Below are 24,581 nucleotides of genomic sequence, written 5' to 3'. Positions count from 1 at the left end.
ATGTGTAAGAAAGGAAACTAAACTAAATCTATTTTTGTGTTTTTGGTTTTTTCTTTCTGGTAAAATTAAGCATGTAAGGAGTGAAGCGGAAGAGCAAGAGAAGATTGAAATCAGTGAAAAGAGAACAAAACAAAGTAGCAGTGCATGGGAACCGTTGGATAATTCAGATCAATGAACAGTATAAGTGGAAGACGAGCGGTGAAGATCGTATCACAGGAGATTAAGTGAATAGATGGACGAACAAGACTAACGGAAGATAAGTGGCGGAGATCTTATCGCAGGGGATTAAGTGAATAGATGGATGAACAAGATTAACAGCAGATGAATGGAAAATATCTTGTTGTGGGAGATAAAGTTAATAGACGGATGGATCACATCAAGTCACGTGTTGACAGAAGGGTGGAAAACGTGCAGAATGACGGAGCGGGTTTTCATTGGTGTTAAGCAGTTTCTCGTGTGCCCTGAAAGGTGTAAGTGGAATTCCTAAATTTTACACGATTAGCCTAAGTGAGTGACACGTAATATTAGAAAACCACTTTTCTCGCGTGCTCTTGATTAGATATCGGCTGTGCAAGAATTCCCGCAAGATTGTGTGATAGCCATTGGGTCATGTGGGATTGATCAATGGTGGGGATCAGCCAAGCTAGTTGGCGATTAGGTGATACGATGGCCATTGGATCAAGCGAAATAGATCGACAGTGGAGATGTGAAGCACCTAAAGTCAAACATTGAAATGAATATAGGTGGTAAGAAGTATCTCGCACGCCCTAAGAGCTATAAGCTGTATTTCTAAATTTGACATGATTAGCTTAAGTGAGTGACACGTAACACGGGAAAACCACTTTTCTTGCGTGCTCTCGGTCAGGTATTGGTCATGTAATAATTCACACGAGATTACACGATAGCCATTGAATCATGCGGGATTTGTTAACGGTGGAGATCAGCCATGCTAGTTTGTGAGCAAGTGACACGATAGCCGTTGGATAAAGGAAAATAGATCAACGGTGAAGATTTGGAGCGCCTAAAGTCAAACGTTGAAATGAAAAAGTGACAAGTGGTTAACAGCAATTGGGTAGGTTTGTTGCAGATCAGATGGTAAGGAAATGTATGGTCATAATTTGTTTAAGACATGATTTATTATCTTCCGCATATATTATGCATGGAGAAAGTATTGAAGGAAATGAGAATACGGGTGAGATCTTATTACGGAAAGAGAGTGATGGAAAAATATGACGATAAAATGAACCAATTACTGAATCAAGATGAAAAACTCCCAAAGCTCATGCAAGAACTAGAAATATGTTTTATTGGGGTTGCTGAAGGGTCTCTTCCTCAAGTCATGGTCCCAGAGGGAGGAGGTGAGGCCGATACAACTGCTGACAACCTTATGGGGATCTTTTTCTCCTTGCTAACTTGCTAATTGAAAGAAGGCACAACTGGGAGCAAACTAAAACACAACTAATCTACGCTACACAATTGTAATGGAAATGAAGCTACTTAAGCAAATGAATGATTAAACCATGAATCTGTGCGCTACATTGTTGTAATGGAAATGCAACTATTGAAGCAAATGAACGATTAAACCATGAAACTATGCTAAAATACATGTACAATAAAGAGGAGACTTAGCTACTAGGGTTGGGTCCTAACCCAAGAGCTTCGGCCCTCTGATTTAACTCAGTTATAGCTCAAAACAAAACTCATTCTTATTAGCAAAACAGTGGATTACAGCCAAATATCACAAGTCTTGTAGTTCAAAAATAAAGTAGAGTTTTACAATCAAAAGTCCAAATCCTACTGAGGTCTTAGGCCTCTCTACTTATACGACTGAAGTCTCCAACAACTTCCTTAAAATTAGGGACGCTCGGCTGCCAAACTCGAGATAAACTGGTGCCTTGACTTTCACTTGCTCGGCTGCCTTCTAGTCCTCATGATTTGGTTGTTTTCACTCTGAGCTAATGGAGGAACATTCGAATGGAGGGGTAGTAAATGAGGAGGATTTAACTCCTATGATTATTCTCCCTTGTCCCATTCAAGTTTTGACCAAGGTATTTGCCAAAATTCGTTGCTTTTATCCTTTAATCCCATGTTAAATGCACATTAGACCACAATGAAAAATATCCAACTCTAACTCATCTCAAAATATAATCAAAATTATGCAATAAGTTGTGAGAACAGTTGGTTTGACTAAGCTAGGAGGTTAATTAAGGACCATATAATTACCCAATGATGAGGCTCATCATCACCCCCCTACTGAAAGTGTTTCTCATCCTCTGAGCAACTTAGTCAATGTCCATGTCCTTCATGGCTCTGGTAGCCTCTCTGGCATCCCATGCCTCTACTATGGTCTCTTCTTCTTGTTCATAGAAGCCTACTTTCCTTTCTACTTCTTCCCACTGCCTCTTTTCCTCTTCTTCTTTTCTCCCTTCTAGCATCCCTAGGAGTAGTGGTGGGTTGAGTTTTAGGCGTATCCAATTGACCTTCAACCTTTGCATTGATTTCTTATACATAGGTGTCCTGTTGAGTGCCTCTCTCCACCTTTGAGGGGAGTGGTATTCTCTGATATTCAAGCTGTGTGGCAGTGTGTTCCATCTCCTAAAGCAGGCATGTATACTATCATCTCCTAGCAGCCTAAACATATCCTCAAAATGTGAAATTGCTTGCTCATGGGTAGCAACATATCTAAGTGCCAGCCGAGGATCATTTGTAATTAAATTATGGTTTCTGATTAGGGCCATGGGATTTGATTATTTAGCTCTGATGAAAAGAGGTTTATTTTTCTCCCTGGCCAATATTATTTTCATCTTTGCAGCCCTTGACTCCTCATGGTTCATCCATGTTGCCAAAGCCATTAATTGTAGATCTCCTAGCTCAGCATTAGGATCCCAAAGATTCATGTCTGTGAGGGCCTTGTTGTGAAAGTAAAACTCAACTATATTTTCCCTATCCTCTAGTGTACTTTGATCACAAAGATCATTAAACTGCCTGTAGTCCTGAAATGGCATGGTGCCCCTTTGTGCTAGTGTTTTAATCTGAAATTGCAACCATTTTTCTCTGAGGTAAAGAGCAGAGGATTTAGCTGGCATCATACACTGGATGACCTCCAAGGAGAGGCTGGTCATACATGCTAGCTGGTTTTCCCTTTCTTTCAGCTGTCCTCTCAGCCATGCATTTTCCCTCTCATGTTGATCTCTCATTATTTCTTCTCTCTCCCTTAAGCCACTTAGCTCTTTGTTTTTCTTATCTTCTTCCTCTTGCTGTTCTTTCTCATCTCCATCAATTTCTTCCTTCATTTCCTCCTCTGTTTTAGCATCATCCTTCTTCTCTTATCCTTCATCATATTCCTCTGTATTAGTTTCTTATTCATCCATCTCATCCCCATCTAGCTTTATATCTTCTTCTTCTTTTTTTTCCTCCTCCTCACTGACAGAAGGACTAACATCATAGGTGAGGTTTTTGATGTCATCCTCTGCTGGTAAGTCTTTGAAGACTGACCATGTTATAAGGATCCAGAGGTTTTGGAGGGAATCCTCAATGAGGATCCTGATCAGCCCATGGTGAGCCAATTGGTGGGAATTCCCTTCCTTTACTTTGTTGCTGGATTCTATGAGTGATTGCATCAAGAAATAGGGTATGTTGAGTCTTTGGTGAACTAGTGTTTCTACCCCAAATCTTAATTCTTCAAGCATCCTAAAATGGTAGCCATAAACAACATTGTATCTATGGAATGGTAGATGAGGTGATAGGGTACGGTGAATGAGGTGGACGGTAATGAATGAGGGTGGCAGATGACGTGGAGGAGATGAGATGGAGTGGAGCGATTGGGGTGGCCTGCTGTGGGGGTAGGGAGTGTACGGGATGTTCATCAGGCTTGAACCCCCTGCAGCAATCTTAGGCCGTAGATCTTGGTCAAACACCTTGATGTCATGGTCAACTGTAGGGGTTGAGCCTGAGTTATAACTCGTGCTCATTGCTCCCCTGCAGAGCACTTTATCTACCTCTCAAAACCATGCTTACTTAAATCTTGTGCTATCGCTTGAACTTTAATATGGGTCAGGGCACCACCTTACATCAGATTTGAATGCCATCAAAAATAAATCATTGTTTTTGGACTCTTGCATTCTCTTTTGATTTTTAAAAAGAATTTCCTTTTTCCACCTGACTGTTTGCTTTGTTGAAGGTGGCCATGTTGACTAGCCACCTTTTCACTTATAAACCAACTACCTCACAACTATTACAAATTTTGATCAAATGATGCATATGAGTGAGTGAGCAGGATACTTACTTGTGGTCTCGATGTCATGCTATAGTTGTCGAAGATCAAAGGTGGTGCGTTGTTTATTTTTTGCATGGTCATTCTTCTTCCTCCTATGTTGTCTACTATTTGTTATATGTTGTCTACTATATGTTCTCTGTTGTCTGCTATCTGTTGTTTGTTGTCTGCTATCTGTTGTCTAAATCTCCTGGATCATCCTTGTGAAGACTTGTAGCTGATGATTGATATTCTCTTGGATAGGTAGCTGTAGGACCTAACCAACCTACCATTCACCCTCGGATTGCTTCCTGTAGGTTTTCGAGGGCCACTGTAATTCCTAGAATATCATCCTGTAGAAAACACAGTCTTAGCTTAAATTGAAGCAATGAAGTGAAAACAAACAATGAAATTGATGGAGGGATGTAGGGTAAGGAGTGGAGGAGATGAATATATGTGAGGCAGGGTTCCCTTTGGATCTTCTATTTTCTCCTTGAGTGTCTTTCTTGCCCACCTACAAATAACAATTATGTATTTTTTCTCCTTTTTTTTTTTTGAAAAACACCTAGGCTACCTCAGAGAGGTTTTCACCCTAGATGTTTGCCTTGGCTGCCTCAAGGAGGGTTTTCACCCAGGGATCTTCTTATTCTTTTTTTTCATCATTGGGCCGCCTCACAAGGTTTTCAACCCAAACATGGTACTTAGGCACCTCATGGAGGTTTTCACCTAAATCCTTATTTTTTTCTCTTTTTCAGTGACCTGATGAGGGAGGAGCTAGAACTTGCTCCACCATCATCACTGTCTTATTGATATTGTCAATGAAATCTTGTTTTGATAAAGGCCTCTTGTACATTTTCAATCGGTGTCCATTAACAAGCAATGGAATGGCTTCTTCATCTATATTTTTTATTTGCACTAAACCATTATCATGGCATATTTCCACCACATAAGGTCCGATCCATCTTGTCCTTAGCTTGCCCTTGAAGTATTTATACCTAGAATCATATGACAATGCCCAATCGCCCTCTTAAAATTTCTTCTTCTTAATATATCTATCATGCCAAATCTTCCTCTGAAGATGAACTATCTCTGTATGTAAGAGGGCCTGCATTCTGAATTCATCCAAGCCATTCAAATGGAACAATCTTTCTTTCTGTGCATGACTAAGATCCAAATCTAGTTGGGCTGCCATAGTCAATGTGTTATATTCAAACTCAATGGATAGCAAGGCCTTTTTCCCATAGACCAACTGATAGGGCATAAATCTAGTGGTGGTCTTCCATGTGGTATTATAGGCCCAGGTTGCCTCAATCAGTCGCTCTGCCCAATCTTTCGTGTTGTTGCTCACTACCTTCGTTAAGATGCCCTCCAGTGCCCTGTTGGTCACCTCCACTTTCCCATTAGCTTGTGGATGATAGGGAGTGGAGGTCCTATGCTTGATTTTGTGATGAATGAGAAGTTCTTTAATCATGTTGGAGGTAAACGGGCTGCCTTGGTCCATGACTAGCTCTCTAGGGTACCTAAATTTGTACAATACATTCTCCCTTAGGAACTGAACCACCTTCTCTTCTGTTGCTACCTTGATTTCCTTGGTTTCTTCCCACTTAGTCAAATAATCAGTGCACACAATAATGTTCTCTTTTTTCTTTGAAGGAGGGTGGATATGTCCAATGAAGTCCATGCCCCACTTGTCAAATGGCTCGAAAGTCACTTGAGGTTGTAGGGGAATTTAATCTCTTGGAGTAGGCTTTCCCATCCTCTGGCACCGATCACACTGACTAATGTACCTTTTCACATCCTGACAAAGAGTGGGCCAATAATAGCCTGCTTGTAACACTTTGAATGTTGTCCTTTTACTACAAAGTGACCTCCACAAGGCCCATCATGACAGGTCAGAAGGATGTCAAAAACTTCCTCTCCCCTTACACACGTTCTCAATATTTGATGTCGGCCAAGTTTTAAAAGATTACCGCCAATCCAGGTGAAGGGGGTGCTTTTCCTGACTATCTTGCTCTTTTCTTTGGAGGGCAAGTTTGGAGGGAACTGTGTTGATACCAAATAGTTTTCTATATCATCAAAATATGGGGAGAGAACTGAAATAGAAAACAAATGCTCGTTTGGTAATTGGTCATCCACCATTCCTTATTCACCTGCAAGTAGATTCATCCTAGATAGAAAGTCTGCAAAAACATTTTACTTACCACGCTTATCAACAATAGTTAGATCAAAATGTCGTAATAAAAGTAACCATCTTATAATTCTAGCATTCACATCTAGTTTGTTCATTAAATATTTGATTGCAGCATGGTCAGTATGCACAAATGTTTGGTAGCCTGTAATGTAATGCCTAAATTTGTTTAATGAATGCACAATAGCCAGGAGTTCCTTTTCAGTCACAATATCATTTAGCTCAACCTTCGACAAGTTCTTACTGATAAAATAGATCACATAGGGTAATTTCTCCTCTACTTGACCTAAGGATGCTCCTATGGCTTTGTGTGAAGCATCAACATGAATATGAAAAGGGAGGGCCCAGTTTGTGCCTCGAAGAATTAGTGCAATGGTTAACTTACCCTTTAAAATGTCTAAGGCCTCTTGACAACCCTTTGACCATATAAACTCAGAATCTTTTGCCAACAACCCAAATAAAGGAGAGGCCAACTTGTTGAAGTCCTTTATGAACCTTCAGTAGTATCCAGCTAACCTCAAGAAACTCCTGACATCCCTCTACATTTGAGGAGGTGGGACCCTTTGGATTATTTTTATTTTGTTTGGGTCCACCTAGAGTCCTTGCTGACATATTGAATGACCTAGCACAGTCCCTTCAGTCATTAAGAATTCACATTATTTTGGACTGATAGACAGGTTCATTTCGATGTATTTGTGCAATACTTTTCCTAGGTTAGTCAGGGCTTCTTGAAAATCACAGCCATAAGGTGTAAAGTCATCAATATAAATTTCCTCCGCATCATGTACTAATTCGGCGAAAATACTCAAGACTTCTCTTTGGAAAGTGGTGGGAGCATTGCATAGGCCAAGAGGAAGGACCCTATAGGAAAAAGTACCCCAAGGAAAGGGGAATGTGGTCTTATCTTGGACTTCTGGGGAGATTTGGATTTGGTTGTACCCACTAAATCCATCTACGAAAGAAAAAAACTTCTTCCCTGCCAGACCATCTATCACTTGGCCAATGAAGGGTAGGGGAAAATGTTCCTTCTTTGTGGCTTTGTTCAACTCCCTGTAATGAACAGAAATCCTCCACTTACAATTTTTCTTGGGAACTAACACTAAATGAGAGACCCACTCACTGTCAGAGATAGGGTAAATGAATCCTGCATCTAGCACTTTTTGCAGTTCTTCTTTTTCTATATCTTTAAGAGTTAGATTCATCCTCCTTTGTGGTTGCCATACGAACTTGCAACCTTCTTTGATGTATATGTGGTGAGTACACACTGAGGGGTGTACTCCCTTCATTTCCTTGTAACTCCAAGGGAAGTCTTATAGCTTTTCTCTCAACATGTTGCATAGATTTTCCTCTTCAAGAGAAGAAGGAGATGGAGTAATTTTCAAAGTTTTCTTTGGGCCAAATTCTATGGTTTTGACACGGAGTGGGTTGGAATTGGCCAAGCATAAATCAATTGGATGATTGTTCTAGGTTTCCCTTACTTCTTCTTCTAATGGTAATGAACTAGGAGTTGGACTTTGGAGCAGGTGTTCAATTAATTCATCCTCATCTTGTTTTCCTCCTCCTATGGTTGCTTCCAAAGCATAAAGTTGGGCTGAATAAGCCTCATCTTCTTCCTCCTCCTCCAACCATAAAGGTAAATCATGCTCTAGAAAAGGTTAAGTAGAAGGGTATAGGACTAATTGTATTGTAGCAAGGATGCTACAACTCTTTGGCTACCAGCTTTACTTATGAACCCATGGTTTGTACAAAGTTGGAGGTGATAGTGCTATATGCACAAGTAAAAGTGAAGGTCCTGCCTATTATCACTGTTAATCCTGCGAGAGACCCCAGGGGTTCCAAGGCAGACTTGTATACAGTCAAAAGAAGATTGATTCTTTGACGGAAGGAGGGAAAATCTATTCTAGGAGAGCTACTCTACTGCGGTAATGAAGCAAAAAACATGTAATGCTAAATCACACCATATCCTAATATACCATTTAAACAGCTATGCTAAGCAGAATTTCTAAATCAGCGCTAACCTAATGCTTCTTTCTAAGTTACAAAAGTAAAGAGCATCAAACCAAACAAATGTCTAAGGAAGGAAACTAAACTAAATCTTTTTTCACATTTTTGGTTTTTTTTTTTTTTGGTAAAATCAAGCATACAAGGAGTCAAGCGGAAGAGAAAGCGAAGATCGAAATCAGTGAAAGGAGGACATAATGAAGCAGCAGTGCATGGGAATCACTGGATCAGTCAGATCAACGAACAATATAAACAGAAGATGAGCGTCAGAGATCATATTGCAGGAGATTAAGTGAATAGATGGAAGAAAAGGACTAACGGAAGGCAAGCGACATTGATCTTATCGCAGGGGATTAAGTGAATAGATGGATGAATAGGATTAATTGGATATGAATGGTGGAGATCTTATCACAAGAGATGAATTCAATATATGGATGGATCACATCAAGTCACGTGTCGACAGAAGGGTGGAAAACGTGTGGAATGATGGAGCAGGTTTTTGTAGGTGGTAAGCAGTTTCTCGCGTGCCCTCAAAGCTGTAAGTTGAATTCCTAAACTTTACATGATTAGCCTAAGTGAGTGACATGTAGCATGAGAAAACCACTTTTCTCACATGTTGTCGATCGGATATCGGTCGTGCAAGAATTCGCGCAAGATTTCATGATAGCCGTTGGATCATGCGGGATTAATCAATGGTGGAGATTGGCCAAGCTAGTTGGCGATCAGGTGACATGATGGCCATTAGATCAAGAAAAACATATTGACGGTGGAGATGTGGAGCACCTAAAGTCAAACGTTGAAATGAATATAGGTGGTAAGAAGTATCTCGTGCGCCCTAAGAGCTGTAAGCTGTATTTATAAATTCCACGTGATTGGCGTAAGTGAGTGACACTTAGCACAGGAAAACCACTTTTCTCGCGTTCTCTCAGTCAAGTATTGGTCATGAAATAATTCACATGAGATTGCGTGACATCTGTTGGATCATGCGAGATTGATCAACGGTGGATATTGACCAAGCTAGTTGGTGAGCGGGTGACACGATAACCATTGGATCAAGGAAAACAGATCGACGGTTGGGATTTGGAGTGCCTAAAGTCAAACGTTGAAATGAATATGTGACACACGGTGAATGGAAATTGGGCATGTTTGTTGTGGATCGGACGTTAAGGAAATCTATGGGCATAATCTGATTAAGATGTGATTTATTAGCTTCCGCATATATTATGCATGGAAAAAGTGGTGAAGGAAATGAGAATATGGGTGAGATCTTATTACAAAAAGAGAGTGATGGAAAAATATGATGATAAAATGAACCAAGTACTGAATCAAGATGAAAAAATCCCAAAGCTCATGCAAGAACTACAAATCTGTGTTTTTGGGGTTGCTGAAGGGTCTCTTCCTCAAGTCATGGTCCCAGAGGGAGGAGGTGAGGCCGAGACACTTGCTGACAACCTTATGGGGATCTTCTTATCCTTTCTAATCTGCTAATTGAAAGAAGGCATAACTAGAAGCAAACTAAAACATAACCAATCTACGCTACACTATTGTAACGAAAATGCAACTACTTAAGCAAATGATCAATTAAACCATGAATCTATGTGCCAAACTGTTGTAATGGAAATGCAGCTACTGAAGCAAATGAATGATTAAACCATGAATCTATGCTAGCATACATGTACAATAAAGAGGAGCATTAGCTGCTAGTGTTGGGCCCTAACCCAAGAGCTTCAACCCTCTGAGTTAACTCAGTGTTGACTCAAAACAAAACTCATTTTTATTATCAAAACAACGGATTACATCCAAAATTGTCACAAGTCTTTTGGCTTAAAAATAAAGTACAGTTTTACAATCAAAATTCTGAATCCTACTGAGCTCTTAGGCCTCTCTACTTATATGACTAAAGTTCCCAACGAATTCCTTAAAATTATGGAAGCTCGACTCCCAAACTTGAGATAAACTGGTGCTTTGACTTTCACTTGCTCAATTGCCTTCTAGTCCTCATGATTTGGTTGTTTTCACTCCGAGATGATGGAGGAATATTCAAATGGAGGGGTAGTAAATGAGGAGGATTTACCTCCTATAATTCCTCTCCCTTTTCCCATTCGAGTTTTGACCAAGGTCTTTGCCAAAATTCCTTCCTTCTATCCTTTAATCTTGCATTAAATGCACATTAGACCACAAAGCAAAATATCCAACTCTAACTCATCTCATAAACAAAATATGATCAAAAGTATGCAATAAGTTATGAGAATAGTTGGTTTGACTAAGCTAGGAGGTGAATTAAGGCCCATATAATTACCCAATGATCAGGCTCATCAATATGGAGCTTTTAAGTCTCGCCCTTGTCCATAGCAAGGGATCATCCAAGGATTTAATGGTCTAAAACTTAGTGGGATCTAGAGACGAGTCGTGTGGAATGATTGTGATGTATTCTGGGAGTCTCTTAGTAGGTACAGAAGGTCTGGTATGGTGCGTTTCCATCGATTCCACTTCCTTAACTAACACATAGGGAGGTGAATCATATCATAGTAACTTCTTGTCACATGTTTACCTCAGTTGGTTAGTTACTTGGGCAGATATGGGAGGAGTGTGTTCCATAATAGATGGAGGATAAAGGGCTACTAAAGTTTTTGTTTGAGTGATTTGGACATTTTGGAAATTTGGTGTTTGAGCACCAAAATTAGAATTGTACTTCGAGTACTAATTATTCACAAGTAGTTCGAATAAGTCAAAGTTTTTCCTTTCAGTAGCATACAGAAAATAACATGCAGGAAACATAAAACATGTTGTTCCAATGTAGAAGAATTGTAAAAACTATTGCTAATAGTAGAATAAAAATACAAAATAGAGTATAGAAAGAATGGAAGAACAATGTGAACAAAAGAAAATATTAAATAGATCTTAAATCGAATTGTAGATTAAAATCTAAATTTGAAAATTAGGCAAGTATAAAAGTACTTGTGCATGTGAAGAATTGAAAATCTAAATATTTAGATGTGTGTTTGTTTTTGTAATGAAAGGAATAACATGTATATAGTAGAGAAATAGTACATCTGCGAGAGATGAGAAGAGATAGTGAGTATTCTCAATTAGTTAAAATAATTATAGAAATATGAGTAGTTTTAGAGAAAGGTACAATATATATGTGAGTTGAGAAATTAACTCAACAATATTTAATAAAAGAGAAGCCTAAATTCTAAGTGTGAAAATTTAGAAAATAGGGATCTATAATGTTCTACATGCAGGTGCTTGCAACCAAAAAGGGAGTTAGATCATCATGTAGGTTGGTTCCTACATAGTTTTATGTGATATGAAGTTAGACCATGTATTTAAATCATAATAAAAAAGATTATATGATTTTATCCTGTACAAGTTTCCACATAAAATTTTGGTTTTCATAACTTTATGTGATTGATATGTCATTTTATTTATAAATGTGTTTTATTTATTAATTAATTGTTAAAAAAATTAAAATAATGATTCACCCTCCCTCTTAATATTTCTCGGTTTCTAACAGTACCCACCTATTCCCATCGAAAAAGAAATCCTAAAAGGAAGCACTAGAAATCCATAGAAGGATGGCGACAATCATGCAATGATGATTAGATGAAAACTTACTACTAAGTGATTAAGGAAGATGAAAAATATGCCACCTTATGTCTACAAGAAAAAAAATTAGGTCCACCCACATAGCTAAAGCTAATTATAATAATAAACCCTTACTGTAACACATGATCTAATATGGGTGGAAGATGAGGGAGTTGCAACACAATGAGAGACCTTTGTTTCTCCTCAAAAACTAGTAGAAACTTTTGAAGAAAAATCCTCAGCTGATGATGAGTCTTGTTATAGACTTGAAATGTTGACACAAAAATTACTATTGTGGATCATACTCAGAATACTCAAGATACAAAAGAACTAGTAGGTGAGATGGAAGAAGGTCAATTTGTTGTTGACCCTACAAAGGAGTTGAGAATTGAAGAACTTGCTACAACACAAGAACTAGTAAGAGAATATTTAGATAAATTTATTATTTCTATATTTTAATTATATTCATAAGAATAAGAAGAGATAGAGGTTGTTGTTCCTGAGGAAACTCTTGTTGCAACACCCAAAATCAAGAAGTCTAAGAAACTGAGTACCCTTTGTTCTTTGTGATTGTACACCCCTTTTAAGAATGAATAAGTCATTAGAACTGGAAAATAGGATGCTTAGGTTGCCATCAAAACACTAATAGATGAGATTTAGGAGATAAGGTCCTTTGAGAAGCTTGAATTCCTTTCCCATGTACCAAACTCTCTTTATAAACAGGGGTCACACCCTAATTCCAAAAAGATAGCTTATATCCCTAGCAAAGAAACATAATATGTAGATATTGAAATAATATACCACATGCCTATTTTGATTGATGAGACCACTCAGAGTGAGGAAAAAATAACGGAATATAAGAATATACAAGTGGATACATCGGAAAAGTGGGTGAAGTCAAATGATGACAAATTGAACGGATTATTGGCTTCATATGATGAGCGAGTGATGCACATTAAGGAGCATCATTCAATTTTTAGAAGTATGAGAGAAAATTTGGCCAAATTCTATGAAACCCACATGAATATATGGGAGAAAGAAAAATAAGAGAAGAAGAATTTGTTTTAGTTTCAGAACCAAGTCAACAAATTGGAAATGGAGAATATATAAATTGTCATGTGAGAAGAATCCTCCCTTAGTTACAGATTCCCTTATCCAGATTAAAACATATTTTTAAAAAATCAATTCATAATGTTCTAGAGTAAATCCACCATGAATAATAAGGCATTTGAAATCAAAATCCTAGCCACATTTCTAGAGGCTACCAATGAGGAGAGGAACCTCCTCTCTGAGGTTTATGTGATATATCTTGGCTAGATACTTTATGTAATTAAATTATTCATATGTGTGTTTCTGGCTAAATATATTAGTTCAAAACACATTTAAAAGCTTTAATTATCAATTAATTTATTACTGATAACAACTAGTTGTAATTATGATGTTTTATTTTGTAAATAGAGAAATTCTGGAAAATTGGTTTTTGAGTACAAATGGTTGAAAAAGATGAGGTTGCAAATTATTATGGAATATTTATTACCCATTAATAAGTCCTAGGCATCTAATATGGATCAATTATGATATTGATCAATTAATTGTTTCCTAGAATATAGGGAGATGTCTTCAGGAGTGGGAAACAAAATCTCATTAATGAGTTGATAACTTCTTGCCACCTATTGGGAAGGTGGGGGAAGTTATTAACCACCAAAAGAGTGGTAGATTTGAATTAGATAAAAATATTTTGTTTGCTTATTTTTATCTCATTCTGAGAGAAAAAGAGGTTGAAGAGAAGTATGAAATAGAAACATAAGGAATTAGCAAGCTTAGTATGCTTAGAGGGGCAATAGTTATTTTGCAGCATCAATGTAGGGAGAAGCCAAGTACTTGACTATAAATTTTCCATGAAACTTTCTTCAAGTCAGTATCTCTAACTTATCTATTTATTTGTTTTTCAAGAGAAAAGAAATTGGTTGTGTTATACCTAGTTTTGATGTAGTTGGTTGTGTGTTATACCTAGTTTTTATGTAGTGGAAGAAAAGGGAAAAGAAAAATGATTATTATTTGAAGTTTAACATGTTATGTTTCAATTATTTACTTTGTACAATGTAAATAAAATAGTAAGAAAACTTTTGCAAAAGGAAATGACATTATTATATTTTATTTGAAAGTTTGTACAGAAAATGAAATAATGAAAGAAAATAGTCTATGTTATAGAGTATTAATTCATAGAATAGATTTTTTTTATAGTGCTAGCAAAAAGCAGAATTTACCAAACATGAAAAATATGAAGGAAAATATATGTGTGGGTATATGTTAGACTAGGCATAGGTATCGAGAGAATGATTTCTTATGATAAATAAATTACCTCCATGTGTAAATGCATATTTATAAAGTACACATGATTTTTTATACTTGTGCATAGGTATTAGACCAAGTTTGGTCATTTGTAGAGTAATTATCTATCAAACAATACGAGAAAAATATATTAGGAAAATTGTGCATATATATAACTAGTGTGAAGATATTTATATTCATATAAATCTCTTCCCTAAAACATAAAAAGAATAGTGAAGACTTTAGTAAGTTATTTTCTTCAAATGAAACAAAAATAAACCAAAACTATATAAATTCTTCCTGATTACCTTAACTTGTCATTGAACATTGCAAAAACTACAAAATATATAATAATAATAATAAAATATACAAGAAAGAAAAATTTGAGAGTATTTGTGTCCAAAATGTTATAATATTAACTACTAAAAAAAATGTAGCACAAATTCTACAATTTTAGTAATACTACTATAAGAAAATAAAATATAAAAAGAGGTATTTACATTCTCATGAGAATTGTAGTGAATATTTACAAAGAAGAAACAAAGAATTTTATTCGCTATGCAAATAAAATTTTAATACAATAGAGGCTCATGGTCTATTATAAAAATATTAGTCTCGAAGGAACTATATGCCATATAAGGCATTAAAGAAGAATTTAATACACAACACTAGGAAAAAAAAATTCAAAGATTGGTCTTCAAACATAGAAATCTCATCCATGTAGAAGAAGAGACCAAGATTTGGAGGACCTCTGGCCTAGTAAGGCGATGGGTAAGTCGAAATAGAACCTCAACCAACTTGGAAACATTTATATGAATATGCTATGGTTGAATTTGTACCCATATCTATAAAACAAATCACAAACAGAATGAGTGCATAGTGTTAAGAATTGCATAGAAAACATAAAGAAGAATTTAGGAGTTGAGAGAATAAATGTAGATAGGGTTAGAATAAAACTACTTAAGATTAAGCTATAAAGGTCTAAGTGTCTCTTCTACCTGTACAATGGAAATAAAATATTAGCCATTGTATTCAGAATGAGGATATCTCTTTTAGTAGTGTTAAATAATTAAAGACTATATTATGAAAACTAAGGAATGAATAGTTATGTAGACCAATATAGGGCTATGTATGAATGGAAACTGAATCAAAAAACCCTCTTTGAAGAAATAAAATGATAATTTTGACGCAAAAATCCATACAAAAACAAAATTATGTAAATGATTGTACTCATGTACAAGAATCATATCTTGATACCTCAAACTAGAAACTAAAAGCTTGAGTATTCAAAGGAACATTCCCCATATTCAACAAAGAAGTTATAATTGATATGGTTCATTGAGAAAATTTTATTTAAAAGAAGATAGATTGATATAGGAGATAGGGAGGGTTTAGGCTTATTAAACCCTTCCAAAATATAATAAATTTATTAAAAAAAATGAATGAGAATTCATATAGTAATTACAAGAAAATGGGAAGCAAGGGTTATGAAACCCTTGAGAATTTCTTCTCTTTAAATACATTTAACTAATTCTATCAACATAAATAAAAAGAAGTCATAGATGTTAATTTCTACCGTTATTCAAATATTTCAAACAAAACTAGAAAAATAATTTTTAACTGAGGAATAGCGGAGTATGAGACAAAGGAAACCCCCTTAGCTGATGGGCATCATCAACTAGTAAATAAACCTAGGAGAAAACACTATAATGAGAAAAAAAAATTTGGGTGAAATATTGGAATGTTACAGAAATAACAATGAATACAAGAAAGTTATGTATACCTTAAATTGCATTCGAAGATGAGTGCAAAGGCTTTAACAAATATTTATTAAACAAAAGGTTTGGCTGGAAGAAATTGTCAAAAAAAATTGTGGAGTTACATCAAGAAGGAATTAATGAGATTTAAAACCGAACTAGTCACAGACAGTCCATATAGCCCAATAATTTCTTCACTGGTGGAAAAAAATACCATAAACCCTCCCATACTGAAACAAATACCATGGTGGCAGAGTTTTGTAGAGAAAGTTGCTCTCAGAGTTTTGTAGGGTAACAAATGAACCTGAACAATGTCAGAATATACTTTTACCTCCAATAAAATCCCTAAAATAGATCACAACTATGATTTAATCGAAGTAGGTCTATACCGTTGAAGTGAGAGATCAAAGGTGCTAGACATGGAGTCCCCATAGGATGAAGCATAAGGTTAAATGTACCAATCATGGAGACCCCCAAGGATCACACTTATACACCTATAGAAATCTTTAGAAGGGTTTATAATAGAATGCCAAGTGTGAACTAATGGGATTATCAATGCCAATGATTTATTGATCTATAACAATATTAAAACCACAATCTATAATCATAAGGACTTGTGAGGATAATCCATTTCCAAAATGTTGTGAGAATGGTTCCAAGCCTTGGTACTATTATATATGTATTTACAATGTGTACAATGAGAACATTGGAAAGGTGGATAATTACATTTGTAGCTGGAGGGTGGTGATATCATCCAGCAAACTTTAAGATTGAAAGTTGATTACAATTTATAGTTTTAATGTGGAAATTACCCTCTTAAATGCATATGTAAAGGAAGTCATGGTATCATGATGAGAAATATGAAGATGGATAGGGAAACCATTATTATTATTAGAAGTGACTTTATTTTATTAAATAAGATGAAACCATTAAAAATTACATAAATATAAATACAAAGAATATAACACTATGACTAATAAAATTAGGAAATTAATAGATCACATAGGTAGAAGGAAATTTTACTCATTGGGGTGAACAAATACAAATAGAGAATAAAATTTGTATGTTAGAGAACATTTTTGCGAAAAAGGAAATTTAATGTATATGTTCTTTGAATCGACACAAAATAATACAACAATTGTATAGATGAACACACACACACACACACACATATATCTATCTATCTATCTATCTATCTATCTCTCTCTCTCTCTCTCTCTCTCTCTCTCTCTCTCTCTCTCTCTCTATATATATATATATATATATATATATATATATATTATATATATATATATATATATATATATATATATATATATATATATATATATATATATATATATGTTAAAAAATTATCATCATTAATGATATTCATTACAAGTGGTACCAGACTTTTAGTTTACAACATTAGACCTTTTATGGATACTAAATCTAAAACAATTATATATGTCATGAATAGATTATTCAAAACACTGTTAGGAGTTTGAAGTATGGCTGAAAATTTTATTGAATAGACTTCCATAAGATCACCAAGGGGTGTTGAGAAACCTGATACTAAATTAGGAATGATGGATGGTGGAACCAACAATGTAGAAAACCAAGGATTTGAATTTGTACCACCCTCCTCCCACATCTACCAGAGTAACCATCCAATCGAGGTAAACACGAGAAGTTACTATGATATGATTTGACTCCCTATGTACCAGTTAAGGAAGTGGAACTAGTGTAAGAAATTACACACACCTTCCACATCAATAATAGAACTCCCAGACGCCATCCCAATCACTCTGGTAACAAACCCTTGGGTCCCACTAAGTTTTTATACCATTAAACCCCTATACGGTCCCATCATATGGACAAGAATGTGTCTAGGAGGCTCCACACACTCCCATAGAATGGGTATGCATGTGTCTAGGGACTTTTCTACCCAGTGTTGTGCCTGCATCTCTGGATTTGGGCCACATTTTTAGGCCCAAAACCCAAGTCACTACCCATAACTAAATGACACTTTCAGAACTAAAAGAAACAATAGAAAAATGATACAAATGAAATTACATGAATAAGAAATTTACTAGACCCCTACTAGCCATGATGATAATTTCATCAAACATGTCCCAATTATGTAATCTACAGGTTTTCATCTAAGAATCACTAAGAAGCACTAATGCCTCAGCACATTAGCTATAATTTCATCCATTACGCCATAGATACATTTTTCATTCATTTACAAGTAAAAATATGATGAGATCCATAAATAGCCATTATCATAATACATGTACATAACCAACATAATAGAAACAGAAATACCAAGGAAATTATAGCCAAATAATCCACATATAAACTAGTATAATACTCATGAAATAACAAGGGGAAATAACCTCATATTAATGATGCAAAGGCAAACGAAGTTCGGGACCTCCACGAACCACCTGACCATAGACATGGCTGAGCCAAATCTCTCTTCATCGAGTCAACCCCATGCCATATTCCAAGAATGAATGTGGGATCTCATAAAAAACATCAATCAAAACCATCCAAGGCCTTGAGAGGCCAAACCACCTTAACCTATCAAACAGTAATTCCACCTCATGGTCGAAAATCACAAAACCATCACCAGATTGGTCTTTAACCAAGCCTTCTAGGGCTCTAGAGTGTTTGTTCCAAGCAAGGCTTTGAGGACTAGTAACTCAACCCACATCTATCATTAGGTTTCCAAAGTGTTTGTGTAACCAGGGATTCTAGGACTAGTAACTCAACCCACCAAGGGCTTCCAGAAATTTTTCCCAACAAAGGCTTCCAGGACTAGTAACTCAACCAAAGCTAAAGGAAACATGAGAACCAGCCATAAAAATAAATAAATAGGCCCACAACACCATGGCTATCCAAGAAATGGCAAGGCTAGGAAAATACACTGTCAATCTAGGAAATCGTCCATGTGTATGACAAATCATGACCAATAAACCACATGTATATGTCATGCATGCCAAAACTAGTGAGGAAAACATACATGTGACTTGATACCTGCAATAAAAACCCATTGTAGCTATTGATCCCGATGTCCTCTTGTGATTTACTTCTCTTCCTTTTCCTTCTTTCCCAAAAACTCCAAGTATGCCATAGTCTCCAAGAGTGCTCCAAGAAAACTCTAACTGTCCAAGAGCATGAGAGAGAGAGTTCCAAAACTAAACTGAAAAAGGTCTGTGAATTATATCTCATAAGCCTTTTTATTAATTAGACCTCTATTTTCTTCATTTTCAATTATTTTCCTTCAATTTCCTCCTCACATGCAACCTATGACCTTTCACTTCCCTTTTCTCCTAATTTCCATTATTTTCATTAAAAAATGTGTCAAAATGCCATTTTTCCTTTTCAAAGCGTTTTCCATTTCCTTTGCCAATTTACTTAGCAATTAATCAATCACTAGTGATCCCCATCACTATGATTTTTCCCAACCTTCATCTTGGAATAAGTGTCCCATCAATCATGGTTATTACTTTTCCTTTATTAGCTTTTGTTACATGGAATTTTGACCAGGGATGTTACAGAACTCTCCCCCTTGGGGGAACACCATCCTCAGTGTTCAACAACACCTACAACAAACAAGGTTGTTGTAAGAAAAACATACTTCCCATGGATATTTATAAATTAGCTTGATGCAGTGTTTAGAATGATCAACCTACTGAGGAGAAAAGTAACATGAAAACATAACAAATATAACATCATAATGACATTACACCCATACCACTTATTGGAGCTTTATAACATACCTCATGGTGGTAATTACATCCATATACATATGTACATATACCAAACATCACCAAAACATGTACCGAAAACATATACCGAAGACATATACCAAAACATCCACTCAACTAGAGAATAAGGAAGCATACATAGCCCACATATGATCCACCATCTCCTATGTAGCTTCATTGAGCCCAAAGTGCTTCCTTTACTCTTTATCCTACTCGATTGATGGGTTTCAGAGCATGAGCATATTTCTCTGCAAAATGCACTGCAGTTTCGACTGGAACTCTCCTTCTGGCTGCACCTACAATATATACCAATCAATCACATGGCCATCATATTTAACATACTTCTTAAGAAATGACACCTATAAAATATCATGGACATTCATTATCCGAGGTAGTGCAAGTTGATAGGCTAGTAGCCTAATCCTCTGAGTAATCCTGAAAGGTCCACAAAATTGCGGTGCCATCTCGGCACATGATCCAATTCGTAAGGACATCTTCTTCAGTATGATGCACAAGTATACCTATTTCCCAACTTGAAACTCCTTTAATAACATAGCCTGATCTGCACAGATCTTTTTCGTATCCTGTGTTGCTTTCAAACTATTTTTGATTACCTGCATTTCGTGCTCAATTTTTGCCAAAATATGTGGTCCAATCAACACCCTATTAATTGGATCACTCTAATTGATGGGATTATCACAACTCCACCCATGCAATGCCTCAAACATGCTCATCCTTAGTGACTCCTGATACCCATTATTGTAAGCGAACTCTACCAGTGCAAGTTACTCTTCCCACTTCTATTGTTGATGCATCACATACTCTATTGTTGATGCATCACATACATCCTCAACATGTCCTGCAATATCCTATTGACCCTCTTTGTCTATCCATTTGTATGTGAATGATATGTTGTACTGAAGGCCAACTCTGTACCTAAACTTGCAAACAACTCCTTCCAAAACTTGCAAGTGAACTTCACATCCCTATTTGACACAAATCTCTTCGGAACACCATGCAACTTGACCATGTCCCTAATGAAGACATGTGTTACATCACTCCGTGAGAGTGTAGACATCACTGGAATGAAATGTGCTACCTTTGTCAACTTGTTCAACACTACCATGATGGAATCATGTTATCTCACTGTCCTCAGCAAATATATGATAAATTCCATGGAAATGACCTTCAATTTCCACTCTGGAATTGGAATTGACTATATGAGTCCACCTAGATGCTTACACTATGCCTTCACCTACTGGAAATCCAAGAACCTTTCCATAAACTCTACTATGTCTCTCCTCAAATTCGTCCAATAATAAAATTTCTTCATTGTTGTCAGCGTCTTCTAATAACCTGGGTAACTCGAATATGATTTTTCATTAAACTCCCTCAAGATCACCTTCTTGAGCTCACTATTATTTGGCACATATATCCTATCTATAAATCTAACCAATACACTTGTTGTAAGACAATAGTCCACATCCTATGCACCTCCACCTGTACTTGTACTTGTACCACTACCTATACATGTACCTGTACCACTACCTGTACTATGACCTAAACTCTGCTACAACCTATGAACAATCTCCATATACCTAACATCCTGCTCACCTACCTGTATGATCCTATCATGTAAATTTGTCCCATAGGAGCTCATAGTGGCTATGTGATTTATCGGTATCCACCTACTAAGAGCATATGCCACCCTATTCTTCTTTAACTTTGATATACTTGATTTCAACGTCAAACTCACTGATCGTGACCAACCACCGCGACTATTTTTCATTCAGCTTCGGTTGGTCAAATAGATACTGCAAACCACTGTGATCAGTCATCAATACAAACCTCCTGCCAAGGAGATAATGCCTCCACATATTCAATGCATATATGATCACTACCAACTCAAGATAATGTGTCAGGTAGTTCTTCTCGTGCTCATTCAGTTTCCATGACTCATAGCATACCACTTGTCCATCCTACATAAGGACTCCATGAATTCCTCTCATGCAAGAATCTATACATACTACAATATCTTTCTTCGGATATGAAATATTTAAAATTGGTGCCTATGTCAACAACTACTTGACTTTCTCAAAACTAGTTGCACATTACTCTGTCCATTCAAACTTCTTACCTTTCCTCTAGAATGATGTGATAGGATAAGAAATCTATGATAATTTCATCATGAACCTCCTCTAATAACCTATTAACACCATGAAATATGTCACCTCATCCACATTCCTTGAAGTTGCCCACTCCATGATAAATCTTACTGCTTATAGGTCCATACTATGCCATCCTTCGAAGCTACATGTCCCAAGTAGTGTACCTCAATCTTAAATAAAATGCACTTTCTCAACTTAGCATACAATTGATTCTCTCTCAACAATCTCAGTACTGCTACTAAATTCTCAACATGCTCTTCTTCATTTTTAGAATAGAATATATCATCAATGAACACAATAACAAACTTATCCAAATACGGAGAGAAGACATTATTCATCAAGAACATAAAGGTATTTGGAGCATTAGTTAAACCAAACTCATAATGCCCATACCAGTTCTAGAAAGTTGTCTTGTAAATGTGATCTTCTTTAATGTGTACCTGATGATATCAAAATCTCAGATCAATCTTCAATGACAAGGTTGCTCCCTCCAACTGATTGAACAAGTCATCAATCCTCAGTAACAGATACCTGTTCTTGATGGTCACTTTGTTTAACTGCCTATAGTAAATGCATATTCTGAGAGTACCATCCTTCTCCTTCACAAACAATACCAATGCACCCCATGGTGATACACTTGGCCCAATCTACCCCTTATCAAGCATTTCATTCAACTATATCTTCAACTCTACCAACTCATATGTACTCATCATGTAGGGTGCCCATTAGGGGAAATTTGAGGTCTAAAATGGGCCTCCTAAGGAAATTATAAAATAATAGTAGAAATAATAAAATAAGATTAGATGACATCATCAAATTTTAGAGGGAAAAAAGAAAACATTATTTTTTCAACTCGTATTTTCAGCTTATCTCCCTATGGGTTTACTCAAATTTCGAGGGAAAATAGTCATTGGATGAAACTTTTTATTCCTCATACAAGGAGTACCCATGATGCATCATTTTAATGGACCCTACTACACGAAAAATAAAAGATACATGAAAAACCTGATTGCAATCATGTTTTTTCATGTATTTCTCATTTTCATGTAGCATGGTCCATCGAAAGTATGCAACATGCATACTCCTTGGATGAGGAATTAAATTTTGTATCCAACGAGTTCTCCCACTCAAAATTTTAGTAAGACCACAGGGAGATAAGTTCAAAATACGAGTTGAAAAAATAATTTTATTATTTTATCAGTTTTTAATATTTTTACTTTTTACTCCAAAAATGGTAAATCATCCCCCATGGTTGACATCATCAACTTGAATCCTATTGATTCTATTAATTTTTATTTTTTTTGTAAATTTTTATTAGGATGCCCATTTTAGACCTTAAAATTCCCCTAATGTTTGATGCCAGAGCTGCCCCTAACATCAACTCGTTAGCAAAGTATACTTACTTGTGAGGTGGAAACTATGATATATCCTTAGGAAATACATCTTGAAGCTACTGTAGAATTGGGTACCTTCTCAAAAAATACATCCTCAACTTCCTTAACTTTGTCACTAGAAATGTGCACTACAAATAACACACATCTTTCCTGTGACTATGCTTAGCCTACATAGTTGTCACCATTCTAACAGATGTTTCTTTCTTCTTACCCTGCAAGACTCTTTATTCTCCATTGTCATCCAAACACTCAATAGCTTTGTCATAATAATCCACATTGGTTATATGAAAATACAACCAACCCATTCCGGATAATATATTGTATGATCCCAATGGTAATATATTCAAATGTGTTGAGCTAGGCATACCATTCAAATCAAATGTATAAGCTCTTACCCAGTGGTGAACTCACTTCTTTGTAGTTGTAGCCAACTACACTAACCAAGAATCTACATGCACTTATTTATTCAAAGCACACTTATCCACCAGTTCATATTAAGATAACTATAATCAGATCTTGGGTCAATCAAAATAGAAACAACTTGATAACAAATCTTACCGTCCATCTCGATAATAAACACCTCGTGATCTACCTGTTTGTTATCCATTGCTGCATAGATACTAGGAATACTCTACCAAACATCTCCCACTATTTGTACCTCCTGAGAACTATAGATCTATGGTCTACCACCCTGATGTTGTGGAAAATCTCTCTTATGATGATCTGTGCCACAAGTTCAACACTCTATAGGCTTCCATCCTTCATCCTTGTTCTGCTCCTCGGACCGAAGTCTCTGTCCTTTGTCAAATGCATTGAACTTCTTAGATGGAGTTCCATTCCCTTTATTGCCTGTGCCCTAAGGTCTTGCTCTCTTCTTATCCCATTTTCCTGTATTCTTATCATTTCCATTCCAATCTGACTTAGTCTCATATTTGTGCTTTGATTGTTCATAGCAATGCTTTAGCTTTTAGGTGGCCTCCTCCAATGATATTGGCTCATCAAACACAATGTTGTCTTTGAATGCAATCGAAAATCCACTAATGAATCTCTGAATCTTGGCCTTCTCCTCCTTGAGGTAAGGTACATACCCCAATAGTTCCAAAAACTTGGTAGTGTACTCCTCATCTGTCATCGATCCCATTTTTAG

The sequence above is a fragment of the Pinus tabuliformis genome, chromosome 8, assembly GCF_031772625.1.
Source record: "Pinus tabuliformis cultivar Carrire ecotype Pingquan chromosome 8, CPIR1, whole genome shotgun sequence".
NCBI lineage: Eukaryota > Viridiplantae > Streptophyta > Pinopsida > Pinales > Pinaceae > Pinus > Pinus tabuliformis.
Note: the sequence above shows the minus strand (reverse complement) of the source record.